The sequence below is a fragment of the Triturus cristatus genome, chromosome 6, assembly GCF_964204655.1.
Source record: "Triturus cristatus chromosome 6, aTriCri1.1, whole genome shotgun sequence".
Lineage (NCBI taxonomy): Eukaryota > Metazoa > Chordata > Amphibia > Caudata > Salamandridae > Triturus > Triturus cristatus.
In genome coordinates, this window is record NC_140589.1 from 1,335,656,059 (window position 1) to 1,335,670,713 (window position 14,655).

A 14,655-nucleotide genomic window follows, 5' to 3' on the forward strand; every position below is an offset into this window, starting at 1 on the left:
GGGTTGGGAGACCCACGGAAATGCCGCCAGATACTGGCGTACTTAGACCAACATCAGATTCATATTGCCCTACTCCAAGAAACGCACATTAATCCACATTACCACACCGCTTTCGCTAATAAGTGGGCAGATCACAGGATATTTACATCATACTCCTCTACGCAAGAGGCACAGCCATACTCATTAAAAAACGTACTCCGTTTGCCCTAGCTGGTTCATCAATAGATCACAATGGGAGATACTCCCTTGCATGGGGGCGCCTAGGTTCTGATTCAGTCACTTTAGTATGCTGTTATGGTCCTAATGTTGACTCTCCTGAATTTTTTACCGTGCTATGGTGGAAGATTGTAGAAATAGGCTCTACACACCTATTATGGGGAGGAGACTTTAACGTTGCCCTTAATTCAGCGGTAGACAGGTCCAACCCTGCACCACATCATTATCCCAGATCACATGACGTCCTACAGGGAATCAGGACGGATAACGGCCTAATCGACGCTTGGCGTCACCTTCATCCCCTTGCACTGGAGGGTACACATTTCACAACGCAAGCCGCATCCTGGGTGCATTTAGACTATTGCCTACTATCCTGTGGGCTGGTACCATCGATAAAAGACGTCGCACACTTGGCTAGAACATACTCTGACCACTCCCCTGTCAAACTCACAATTGCCCCTCCCAGGTACAATATGCCTCGCAGTAGCTGGAGGTTACAACCCTTAACACTGTTAGACACGGTATTTCATAGTGAACTGGGAGAAGAAATTCAAGATTTATTTGAAAGAAATAGAGGCTCTGTTGAAAGTGTGGAAACAATTTGGGAGGCATTTAAGGAAACGATTTAGGGATATTGTATCTCAAAAAGCTCAGGGGTACTCCGAGATGTACAGGGTACACTACGAAGATTGGAAGCGGAGCTTAATACTCTGGAAATGGAACTAGCAGCAGGGGGTGACAATGGCACTCAGCATGCATTCCCTGAAAAGCTATCAGAATACACCACAACTGCAGCTTGAGAGACAAAATTTAGGGGGAAATACTGGTTGGCCCGCAGGTATGGAGAAGGTGAGAGACTTGGGAAGGCCTTAGCTGAAACAATACGGTGACCGTGTTTCTCTAACTATGTACTGGAGATTTCTGGACTCGGAGAGGTGGTACAACGTGACACTGTAGACATCCTTGCCACATTTACCAAGCACTATTCCACACTATACACCTTGCAGCGGAGGGACCATTTTGAGCTGGATAGTTTCCTGGGAGAGGTGGCGCTTGGCCGGCTGGGTGACTCACAAAGGGAATTCCTTTGCGCCCACTTCAAACTTGATGAGATTTGGGAAGCTATCATGCAGATGAAGTCCGGAAAGGCCCCTGGCTTGGACAGCCTACCTGCTGAATTCTATAAAACTTATATAGATCTAATGGCCCGATACTAAAAGAGATCTATGAAGATTCACTAGAGACTGGAACACTCCCCCCCTCTATGAGAGAGGCACTTATTACCTCCCTGCTCCTGAAAAGTCACCACTACATTGCGATTCATACAGACCATTATCCCTCATTAACTTTGATACAAACATTTTGGCTAAGGTCGTAGCAAACCGACAAGCCCTGCTCATGGAAAAACTTGCCCTCCCTGACCAGGCCGGGCTTTGTTCCAGGTATAACTACCACACATATTCTTCACATCCTCTTTTCCAATCTGCAGAACGTAGATCCTGAACTGCCGCTGGCGGCAGTTTTCTTGGACGCCACTAAAGCATTTGATTCTGTAGAATGGGATTATCTGCTTGGGGTGCTACAGCCAATGGGCTTTCCTCCTCTATTTCTGTCCTGGATACGGCTACTATATCAGCTTTCAACGGCAAAAGTCTTAATTAATGGCCATTTGTCTGGCGCATTCCCCATATCCAGAGGTACACGACAGGGGTGTCCACTTTCACCTCCTGCTCTTTGCCCTCACAATTGAACCCTTGGCATCTAAGCTGCGGCAGCACCACCAGGATAAAGCACTGCGCTGCAGCCTACAGCAGATCCTCATATCTCTATATGCGGATGACATTACCCTTTATGAAAGAGATCCGCAATATAATCTTAACCTGCTCCTGCGGGAATTTATTGTCTTTGGGAAACAGTCCGGGGTACATATAAACTGGGGGAAGTCACAAATCTTTCCCCTCACGCCTGCGGCCTCTCGGTTTCCCCCGGACTTCCCATTGGAATGGTGTGACACCGATCTATGCTATCTGGGGATTCGTATTTCAGGGGATAGGGAGGAGCTGATGTGCCTCAACTGGGGAACAACCTTTACAACGCAACTTTTACAACGCACTACCATTACAACGCATTTTTTACAACGCATAATCCATTACAACGCATGACATTACAACGCATGACACTACAACGCATTTTTAAAAACTACCTTTACAACGCATTCCATTACAACGCATACTACCATTACAACGCATACCATTACAACGCATAATATTACACTATACTATCCAACACTTACCCTACTGATGCACCCCCTGGAGTTAGAATAGTAATTGTTACCCCTATACTATCCAACACTTACCCTACTGATGCACCCCCTGGAGTTAGAATAGTAATTTTTACCCCTATACTATCCAACACTTACCCTACTGATGCACCCCCTGGAGTTAGAATAGTAATTTTTACCCCTATACTATCCAACACTTACCCTACTGATGCACCCCCTGGAGTTAGAATAGTAATTTTTACCCCTATACTATCCAACACTTACCCTACTGTTGCACCCCCTGGAGTTAGAATAGTAATTTTTACCCCTATACTATCCAACACTTACCCTACTGTTGCACCCCCTGGAGTTAGAATAGTAATTTTTACCCCTATACTATCCAACACTTACCCTACTGTTGCACCCCCTGGAGTTAGAATAGTAATTTTTACCCCTATACTATCCAACACTTACCCTACTGTTGCACCCCCTGGAGTTAGAATAGTAATTTTTACCCCTATACTATCCAACACTTACCCTACTGTTGCACCCCCTGGAGTTAGAATAGTAATTTTTACCCCTATACTATCCAACACTTACCCTACTGTTGCACCCCCTGGAGTTAGAATAGTAATTTTTACCCCTATACTATCCAACACTTACCCTACTGTTGCACCCCCTGGAGTTAGAATAGTAATTTTTACCCCTATACTATCTAATACTTACCTTAAATGTAATTTAATATTATGCGTTGTAATGGTATGCGTTGTAAAGGTAGTATGCGTTGTAATGGTAGTGCGTTGTAAAGGTATTTTTTAAAAATGCGTTGTAGTGTCATGCGTTGTAATGTCATGCGTTGTAATGGATTATGCGTTGTAAAAAATGCGTTGTAAGTGCATGCGTTGTAAAAGTGTGCGTTGTAACGTCATACATCCGCCTCAACTATGGTACTGCCGTGGACCGTATTGCTGGATATGTCACTCGCTGGATCTCACTGCCGCTTTCTCTAGCAGGGCGAGCCACGCTGGTTAAGATGGTGCTGCTTCCACAATTTCTATATCTTTTTTAAATATACCATATAACCCCGGCCGACATTTTTTTAAGACACTTCAATCCGAAATGATCAGGCTGATATTGGGAGGCAAACAGCCACGCCTACAATGAAGGGTGCTCACGCAACCTTATGCACAGGGAGGCTTTGATGTTCCAGACTTTGAGTTGTATTATACATGTGCACAAGCTCATTATGCTTTGTACTGGTTCCATACCCCTAGATATATGCCACAAATCGCAGTGGAGCACTAGTTAGCTGGCCCTATCCCCTTGGATGGCGTATTATGCGCAACCCCTCACACACGTGACACAGCACCCACCACGATTACATGCACAGTTGACGCCTGGAATCATTTCCCGACCCTCCTTCAAGGCCCTATGCTGTACTCACCACTGCTTCCACTTTCCTACCCTCCCTGCATGCCATTGCTTCAAGAAATGAGGTTCCGCAGACTTTGCGAGCGCACCAAAATTACCACATGGGGAGATCTCTATCACAATGGGAAATTACGTTCCTCCGACCTCATCTTTCATGAGATGCAACTATCCTCTTTGGGCATATTTCTTTATGTCCGGTTCCCACAAGGCATACGCTCTATTACACCGGAGTTCCCTCAAGAACCCCCCCAGTCTAGCTCCCTTACATATGATGCTCCGTACTGCATCGTCTGGACACTTGGTTTCCATGCTTTATCTTAATATACTTACCCAACAGACGGAACTTCCCAGCTCTTCCCGCGCACAGAGGTATTTGTAATTGGGGTGTGAAATGACGGATGACCAGTGGACATATTGCTGTCTACAACAGAACAAATATCTGCCCGTGGCAGATTACGCATCATGCACTATAAATTCCTGCAGCTCCTATATTACACCCCAGTTAAAATGTTCTGCTTTAAATTAAGAGACACAGATAGCTGCAACAGATGTGGTAGTCCAGGGGCTGGATTTCTACACCTGTTCTGGGATTGCCCACGAGTGAATGAGTACTGGGCACAGGTTTTTGATGCTATGGAACAGATGACATCCATCTCCTTAGAATGTACGCCTCTGACAGCTTTATTGGGATACACCAAACTCATCCTCAGGTCATGTTGTAGATACCTCAACGCGCTTGACGAGAGGCAGATGCTGATATTGCTGGCGAGAGGAGCGCCTGGGAAAGGGCTCCCGTCTTGCTGTATTCTCAAATCTTTAGTACTACTTTTAACTACCAATGAAACCTTGTATTTTGCACTTGTTTTTATCTGAGAACGTTTTACTTGCTTTTTAAAACAAAAAAACATTGCACCGCATTTACTTGCACTGTGTCCCTGGTCCACGGCAGACTTTTCGAATTGTGTGTAGGGACTGGAACGTGCTACAGGAAGTGATTACGACTTCAGGTTTAGGCCACCTATCAGCTGATCTTCAGCTGATTACTCACCCTCCTTAAAAGAAGATGCCTCTCGCTACGCGCAGCGGGCACGCAGCTGGCGCACCAAAGGCACGCCAAAGGCAAGCCTGTCTGTGCCCGTCCGTGGCCGGACAGTGCCTGGGGCCAGTAGCCCTACCCGAAACCATAACAGCCACATAACTTATGCCTGCAAGACCCTTCTAGGCTTCTGGCCTGTCCTCGACCCGCAGTGCTCACCTTTCTTCCCTGATACTGTTCCTCCATACTGCCCCTGCTGTGGATACACCTTCCCACCGCACTCCCACTTGAAATCTACTTGTCATGAATACAACGCATATCTTGGTAAGAGTCGCGCAGTCAGGAATGGAGGAGGCATAGCAATAATTTTTAAAACATCCTATACGTGCAAATGGGAAGACTTGGATTTTAAGGACTGTGAAGCCGGTCTGTTTAAACTTTTGCTCTCCCCTAACTTCACTCTTTCGGGGACCTTAATTTACCGCCCACCTGGACCTGCTTGACCTTGGGCCGCTGCACTCCCAGACCTCATTGCCCCCCTACTACTAGAAACCACTAATTTCTTGATTTTAGGTGACTTGAATCTACACTTTAATGAAGATTCCTGCATTACCAGCTCTACTCTCATAGCAGACTTTACCGCTTTGAATGCCGCTCACCGTAACTCTGGCCCCACTCATTAGGCTGGACATTTATTGGATCCAATCTTTTCCAACCTTACCACTATCTTTTGCAAGCAAGCTATTCCAATCCTTTGGTCTGACCATTTTCTTGCAGAATTCAAGATTAAACATGAACGGTGCCTGAAGAAGTTAGATTCTCTCTCTGGTACAAGAAACTGTAGACATTGGAAAAATCTTGATATTACCAGTCTGAACCTTCTTCTGAACAACACCATGCCGGTAACTCCGACAGAAAACTCAGGTGACGACGAGGTCATCCATAATTTGCTAACTTCTGCCATTGATGCATGCCTCCCATTGTCCAACAAAAAATTGATTTACCATCGTCTCCAGCTCTGTGGTTCTCAGAAAAACTAAAAATAGAAAAAACTAAATGTAGAAATTTAGAAAGACGCTGGCGTAAAAACTACGAGCCGGCAAAAAAATCCTTGTATAAATTAGCTTTGAACAACTATCATTCAATGTGCAACGCTGCTCGGGCTGAGCACACCACTCTCATTATTCTACATTCACAAAATTGCCCTAAAGTGTTGTTTAAAGTAGTAAAGGAACTCTCTGGTGCCACTTGTCAACCCGAGCCTCTGGGCCTTAACTTCAAACAGTGTAATGATCTGGCGATATTTTTTGTGGATAAAATTGACAAAATCTATTCCGAATTTTACAAACACACAACCACAATAATAAATCTGCAACCCAGTTTTTCTACAACACCTTGCCCCTCACAGGAAATAGCTCGAGTCAGTAGCAATAGTCTACTAGACAAATGGATTCCCCTGGCCATACTCTCCTTTCGTAATATTCTTACAAGCTTTAAGTCTTGCTCCCCAAAGGATCCGGTCCCCCCTGCTGTGCTTCAAAAACTAGACCTCCCTATACTCACCACTATCATGGAGCTCCTTAACACATCACTCTATGAAGCTCGGGTTCCTGCAGCCTGGAAACATGCGATGGTCCTCCCCCTGCTTAAAAAAGACAACTCTGACCCTGAAGTCCTTTCTAACTTCCGCCCCATCTCCCTGCTCCCTATTCTCTCTAAGTTCTTGGAAAAGCACATTAACCTCCAGTTGACGAAGTTTGTTGAGGCACAAAACATCTTACATCCGTCTCAATCGGGCTTTAGAGCCGGTTTCTCCACAGAATCGACACTGCTGGGAGTTACTGAGAATATTCATCAACTAGTCGACAAAGGAGAGACGGTGGCACTTATTTTATTGGATTTAAGGGCAGCATTCAATACTGTTTCCCACACCTTGCTTCTAAAAATTCTTCAATCTAAGGGCATCGGCGGTAAGGCACTCAAGTGGTTGTCCAGCTTTCTATCTAATAGGACCTTTCAGGTCTTCTCCCCTACTGCTCATTCCCTGACTCAGGTGTCCCCACTTGGAGCTCCTCAGGGCTCCATTCTCAGTCCACTGCTAATTCAACATTTACGTCAGTCCACTGGTCACGATAGCAGAGCAAGCAGAGCTGGTTTAACAATTTACTCCTATGCTGATGACACCCAGCTTATCTTCTCGCTCTCTTCCAAAGAAACTTCAAAAACATACCTTCTCCAAACAGTGTTAATGAAGACAGCCGACTGGATGCACGCAAATAAACTAATGTTAAATGGGGGGAAAACGGAATTCCTCATCTTCGGTAACAATAAAACTCTCTGGGGCCCCCAACATTGGCCTCCACAGATGGGTGATCTTCACCTACCATCACAACCTAGGCGTTATTATTGATGACCAACTGTCGATGAAGCAGCAAGTGATTACGGTTGCTTCCACTTGTTTTGCTATTTTAAAGTGGGTTAGGAAAATCCTCTGGATGCTTCCTTTCACCACGCAAAAAAACTGTCATCCAGGCTTTAGTAGTATCCAGACTGGACTACGGTAATGTGCTCCATCTGGGTGCTGGCAAGGAAGTGCTCCGCAAGCTTCAGGTAGTGCAGAACTCAGCAGCAAGGCTGCTCTGTCAACTACCTAGAACAGCTCCCACTTCTGACGTACTTTGTGAGCTTCACTGGCTGAGAATTGACAATCGCGCCAAATTCAAAGCTCTCTGCTATATGCACAGAATTAACATGGGCTCAGCTCCCCACTAAGTGCTTTGGTGCAACTCTATCGCCCTTCACGCTTACTACGATCCTCGAATCAATTAAAATTTCAGGTGCCCAGAATCAAACGAGCCAGAATGGGAGGACGCTCCTTTGCCTTTCTGGCTCCCTCCATGTGGAACTCTCTTCCTATCCACTTACGCCTTGAAAAGCAGTAACTCAAATTTCGCAAAAATTTGAAAACCTGGCTTTTCAATCAGTAGAATCCATCAAGCCTTACCTCTGGCCCTGCATCTTGTCCTGCATTGTCCGTAGGCACCGGGAAACCTCCGGGTAGCTGTTCGCCATATAAATTCAATAAATAAATAAATACCTCACCATTGCCCTGTTGTTGGCTAAACGCAGGGTGGCGTATAGATGGGGCAAGGGATGGGCGCTAAAGTTCAAGGAATGGCTTAATGACTTAATATATTGCCAAGAACAATTGACTCTATATGCCGAAACACTACCCCTGGCCTCGAGGTCTAGAGATATATGGAATCCTCTCCAGAGTTACCTTCTAGCACAAATGCCAGAGCCCCCGACTGACACTTCGGAAGAGATGGCACCATGAATTTCTTTATAGTATAAAAAAAGTGTAATATGTTGGAGAACTATGCTGAACTGATCACTACATATAACCTCCTTACTGTAATAAGCCTAATGATATGTTGCATTATGTCTTACATTGGTACCGTGCTGGCGCTGTCAGGCCCTATTTTGATGATGATTTTCTCTGATAACTCTGTAGTTAAACCAAGTGTATTGTGACGCCTCTTTGTACTGTACGACCTGCCTTGATATGAGACTAGTAGTCAGCACGCAAGAACAGTGTACTGGTTCTGCCTACCATTTAGGCATATTGCAAACTGTATCCCTCTCTGTGCGAAGTTGACATTGCTTCTCTCTCATCCTAATTTGTCTGAGGTTATATGTCATTGACTGTATTGTATTATCTTTTATGTCTGAAAACCAATAAAAACAAATAAAAAATAAAAAAAAGTCTGAGGATAACAGCAGAATAACACCATTTCTGGCGGGATCCTTCACTAGAAAGATAGCCTTATATGCTGATGACCTGATGTTGTATACCTCAAACACAGAACACGCTTTACCATGATTGATGGCAGAAGTGAATTCTTTTGGGAAGCTATCTGGCTATGAAATAAATGAGAGCAAAACAGATATAAAGATATGGAATCAGGACTGTCAAGGTATTAAGACATCAAAAGAACCAAGATAACTGGGGATAACAAAACTGTAAGATTTGGAGAAAGTCTCCACTGTGAATTTGGAGAAAGTCCCTAAAGAGGTAGACATGCTCTTAAAGAAATGGCAGAATCCTTCCCTCATCCTTCATGGCTGAGTAAATCTGGTCAAGGTGTTCTTTTCACCTATATTTCCATATCTGTTTGTTTGACAATATACCACTGGAATTTAACAAAAAAATCTCCCATGAGAATACAGGGCCGAATTACATCTTTTATTTGGGCTATAATACGGGTGTAAGACTTTCTTGGAAGAAGCTGAGAAAAAGGGTAGGAAGTAGAGGATAAGGGCTTCCGGATAGTCAATTGTACTGTTGGGCATACCGATTGAAGAATAGTAGAAGGCTTATGTTTTGCCCTCACACCTCACTGTTGGTTCGTATGTACCATGCTATGTTGGATAATAGGTCAGAGGATGGCTTTATGTATACATTTGGGGATCCCAAATTTTTCAAGAAAGTGCGGCTGAAGTGCTTGAGGGCTGCAGCAAAATGCGGTATGGGTTTTGGTCCCTGGATAACATTTCACAGTAATTGGTTGTCAGTGTGGGACTCACCTGGAACTCCGGAATGTTTATCGGACAAAGCCCATGAGAGACTCTGGAATAATGTGTTGAGGGCAGTTGGCTGGAAGGGGACAAGGGCCTTTCTTAGGATACTTGGACTGAACTAACTAAAGGAATGCTCTCCAGGTTTACGTTCTTTTAGATATCTGCTTGGCTGAGAAATCAGGTGTGGCTGGGTGCTGAAGTAAAATCCCTGGAGAAGGATCTCCAGGATCTGGAACCAAGAAAGAAAGAGGTATCATGCTGGTATCGACATATGGTAGCAGCTGCAGAAAGAAACATGGGACCCCCTAATCTGGTTTAGGAAGGATGCTTGCCAAGTGCTGAGTTGGAAGAGTGATGACAAGTATCTATTAGCATGCTTTACTCTTTAATTAAATCTGCTGCATTAAGGAGAAACTACTTCTTCACCCTACACAGAGTTTATTGGACCCCGGCGAAGCTGGCTAAGATAAGAGGAGTTAGTGAGTCCAAGTGTAAACGGTGTGGAGGAAGACAAGTGGATAATATTCATATGTTTGTCAGCTGCCCCGCTCTGGAAAGTTTCTGGAGGAAAGTGGATAAGACAATCTCTGACACCCTGGGAATGGAAGTAGAGGTAAGACCCACTTTAATATGTTTGGTATGGTACAGCAAGGATCTCACTCTGGGGGCTTCTCGTAGTCTCAAAGTTAGTTGATATTTTTTCTGATCCTCCTGGCTAGGAGGGAGATATGTAAAGTGTGGTGCCAAAACTTACCCCCGCGTGGCGGGAATGGTGGAACTCATTGAGGTATTTTTGGGACATGGACAGTAAGATTAGTAGGATTAAGAGGCGGGCAGAGCCCGGGTCATTTTGGAATTTTGGGGAATTCATCAGAAGACCATGATGTCCGATGAGTATACCTCTTCATCAGTTTTGAAGTATGATGCCGGTGGGTACCCTGGCGCCGACATTAATTTAAAACAGACCCAGATAAAAGCACGAGGGGTAGGCGTGATCAGGAGGGGGCTTGCTCATTCTCATTCGAGGTGATTCCCAAGGCCTGTAAATTAAATGCTACTAGTGGGCATGCATCACTGATTGTGCTTCCCACACAGTACCTTTTCAAGCTTGTCTCAGGCCTGCTACTGCAGAACCTGTGTCTGCAGTTCACTGCAACTTCTACTTGTCATTTTAAACCCTTTGCTATGCCTTAAACTCCCCCTTTATAACACATAAGTCACCCATAAGGTAGGAGCCAGGTAGCCCTAAGGGCAGGGTGCTGTGTAAGTGACAGGTAGGATATATTATGTTAATTTTGACATGTGCTGGTAGTGACATATAGATACATTGGGGCATATTTATAATAACTGACGCATCCCTGCATATCAGCAGGGATGCGCCAGTTATTTTGCGCCCCAGCTCCGCCACCATGGATGCGCCGCATTTATAATGCGGCGCACCATGGGGCAAAAATGGCACAGATGCGTCACGCATCTGTGCCGTAAGAGTGGCGCATTGCTGGAGTTGCGTCGCAAGCACGACGCAGCTCCAGCAATGCTCTGGGGGGCCCTATCTGCACAATGCTGCGTCAATCCTTACGACTGCTTCAAGCAGGCGCAGGGTTTTGACGCAGCATGGGCTCAAAAGTGACTGAGTGAAATCTTGTAGATTTCACTCAGCCACTTTTAGGAGGCGTTGCTACGCCGGAACGCCCCCACCTGCCCTGGAACTCCTACATGTGGCGCAGGGCTTTATAACGTGACGCATCTCCCAGATGCGTCACGTTGTAAATACCCCGCACCATGGCGCAGGATTTGCGCCGCTGCTGCGTCACAAAAGTGACGCAACGGCAGCGTAAATGAGGCGCAAGTCAAACATAAATCTGCCCCATTGCGTTTTCACTACTGTGAGGTCTACTCCTTTCCAAGGCTAGCACTGGGAATTCCCTAAAACCCTTTTAGGGTGATTTAGCCTGATTAGAAAGGAGTAGCTACATCATGTTTCATATCTTTGAAATGGTAATTATAAATCCTCTTTACTGGTAAAGCTGGATCTAACATTACTGTTTTAGAAATGCCACTTTTAGAAAGTGGATATTTCATTGCTCTTACTCCTCTGTGTGCCTTGCATCCTGTCTCAAATACACAGCAGAGGTGGGTGACAGCTCCTCTTTGTGCATTCCCTCTAGACAGCCACAGACACAGGAAAGGTAAGTGTGACAGAGAACTCATCTGCTTTCATCTATATTCTGATTGCTCTTCCTATGCAGGAAAAGGGAGGAGGAGCTGACAATTATACCTGAATAGTCAGAGTCCTTTTCCCACACAAAAGGCTAATTACCCCCCACAGATAGCCTGGCAGACGGGCCTGGGATGAAAGGAGACCTATGCACTTTAAAGGCCTTTAAAGGCACAACTGGGTATACATACTGGGGCTCTGACCCTACCAAGACAGTAAACTACTGTACCTGTGAAGAAATCTGCCAGGAGTAAAAACTGTTGTGCTACAAGGATTACCACTCTGCCTGACTGCTGCTCTAAAAGAACTGCTTTCTGCTTTGCTGAGCTGCCCTGCTGTCTGCTGATCTCTGTCTTGAGGACAAGGACTGGTCTCATCTCACTTATGCCCAGAGTGACTCCAAGGGCTTGCTTGCTTCCCCCTGTTTGGAAGTCTCAGGGCCATCAAAGACTTCCTTCAACCGTGCAACAGCACCTGGATTCTGATATCTGTGAGTCCTGCCCTGCCAAGTGTTGCCAGTCCAGTCATGGGACATTGAGAGGTGATTTCTGCAGTCCAGAACCTTCAAAATCAATAGAGTAACGACTTTGCGCAGATCGTAACCGAAGCATTGCCCTTTGACCAGTAACGGTCCGTGGAGGGAGTTTGGTGGGGCAGAGAGGCGGGGTGGGGGGGGGGCAGGGGGGGAAATGTAAACACCGGAATATGGATGAACGGAGGTAAGTACACGTTTAAATAAATAAAACAAATTCCTTTGCGCGCGCTGCATCGCAAAATGCGATGCAGCGCACAGGAATTTGTTATATTTATTTAAATGTGTACTTACATCCGTTCATCCATATTCCGGTGTTTACATTTCCCCACCCTGCCCCTCCTCCGCCCCGCCTCTCTGCCCCACCGAACTCCCTCCACGGACCGCTACTGCCGTTGACTCACGACCCAATGGATGACTTTGCCTTAACAGACTGCACGGCTCGACGCCGATGGACAGCGAGGCTCGACGCCGAATCAGCACCTATATCGCAACGGGGTTCGTCAACAAAGACTTTATCGACTGCGTGGATTGGTGCCGATGCTTCACCCCCATCTCGGCGATCTATGCCGAAATGGTGCCTCCTCACTTTCAACATCGACGCTTGCTCCATCCAAGGTACTTTTTCAGCAGGACCTGTGTAAATTCTGTTGCGGGCCTGCCCTCCATCATGGTTGGTCTGACCTTTGGATTTTTGTTGTTTTGGTCTCAGTTGCTCATACAATTATTATCTATTTTTCTAAACCTGTTTGGAATATTTTTGTGGTGTTTTTATTGTGTTACTGTGTGTGTGTGTGTTGCACAAATACTTTACACATTGCCTCTTTAGATAAGCCTGACTGCTCTGTGCCAAGCTACCAGAGGGTGAGCTTAGGTTATCTCTTAGTTTGTACCTATCTTACCCTGACTACGATTGTGGTCCCTACTTGGACAGGGTGGATATTTCAACCAACTAGCGACCCAATTTCTAACATGTCACTTTTAGAAAGCCAGCATTTTCCTGTCCTTAGCCTTTTGTTGCCAGCAGCCTGTTTTAGGTCACATGACTCGGTGTAACTGACAGTTATATTTTGTGAATTGCTCCCAGTCAGTCGCACAATAGAGGGATTAGGTGTGCCTGAATGGGTCATCTGGTTGCTAGACAGGGGGCATGGAGGGCACAGCCCCACTTGCAACTGAATAGGTTATGTTCTGCCTTCACACAAACAACTTATCACCTCCATGTTGCCACTGTAGCTAGATTAAAGACAGGGCAGAGGAATCAGAAAATTCCAAGTACTTCAAAGAGAAACCTCTAGAAACTTCTCTCAACTTCAAAGAATGCAGTAGGTATAAAAATAGGTCCCTCAGATCGAGTCTATAAGACACTCCTAGACCTATGGAAGGACTCTCAGATGACTGCCTACTGCTGTGACCTACTGTGCACTCTACTCTGCGAGGCTGCTTTAAATACCTGGAGGACTGCTTTGCTGCCTGGAGCCTACATTGAAACCTCAGATGCCAGGCCTGCTGTTTGAGCCGTGAATCTTCACCTGAATACAAGACTACCAGAGTGACTTCAAGAACTAGTTTACTGGCCTCCTGTTCAGACCCCCAGAGGCAAAAAAGGCTCCCACCATTTTGAGCCTGCACGTGGACCAGCCTAAGTGAGCTCTAAAATCCCAGATTTGTCCCACCAGTCCTGGACCCTTGGTTGTGGTGCTAAAAGTGCCCAGACTTTGGACTTAGAATATGTTTGGCTTAAAACTGCTCTGAGAACCAAGGGAAGACCGGGGCCAACCTGCTCGTCTAACTGCCCAAGGTGCATCGCCAGTTGGACTGACTTTGTGTCTGCTCTCGCTACGTTCTTCAAATCCTATTCAGCAGTCCTTTGCCAAAGGGGTGTCTGAGCTTTTGGAACTGTCTACTACAGCCTCCTACCCTGTCCAGATTTCCAACTTCCAAAAAAAGAGTCTTAGTCTGAACGTAGAAACCTTCACTGCGGTTTTGACCCAAGGCTCCCCAATTACTATGCTCCCTCCTCGGACACTGCTTGCAGCCTTGCCTCGCTGAACATTACCTTCTTAGAAAATTTTTCTTTAAATTCTTTCAAGTCTGAAGGTAAGCGCTGACTGGGCCAATCCATCTCTTGCATACGAACTGCCCTCCATCACGATCAGAAATATTTTTGACTTTGATCCGGTCTCACGCAACTAGATGACCACGGTTGGCGCTCTGATTTTTTAGGTGCTAGTTTTTACTAAAAACTATTCAGTACCGAAGGTTAAGCCCAGTAAACACTGCCCTTTCCAGTGTTGTCACTACTAACCTCAAAGGTGATATGATATGCATATTTGGACAACCTTTTGTACAAAAAATATCCTGTGGACAAAATATTGAGT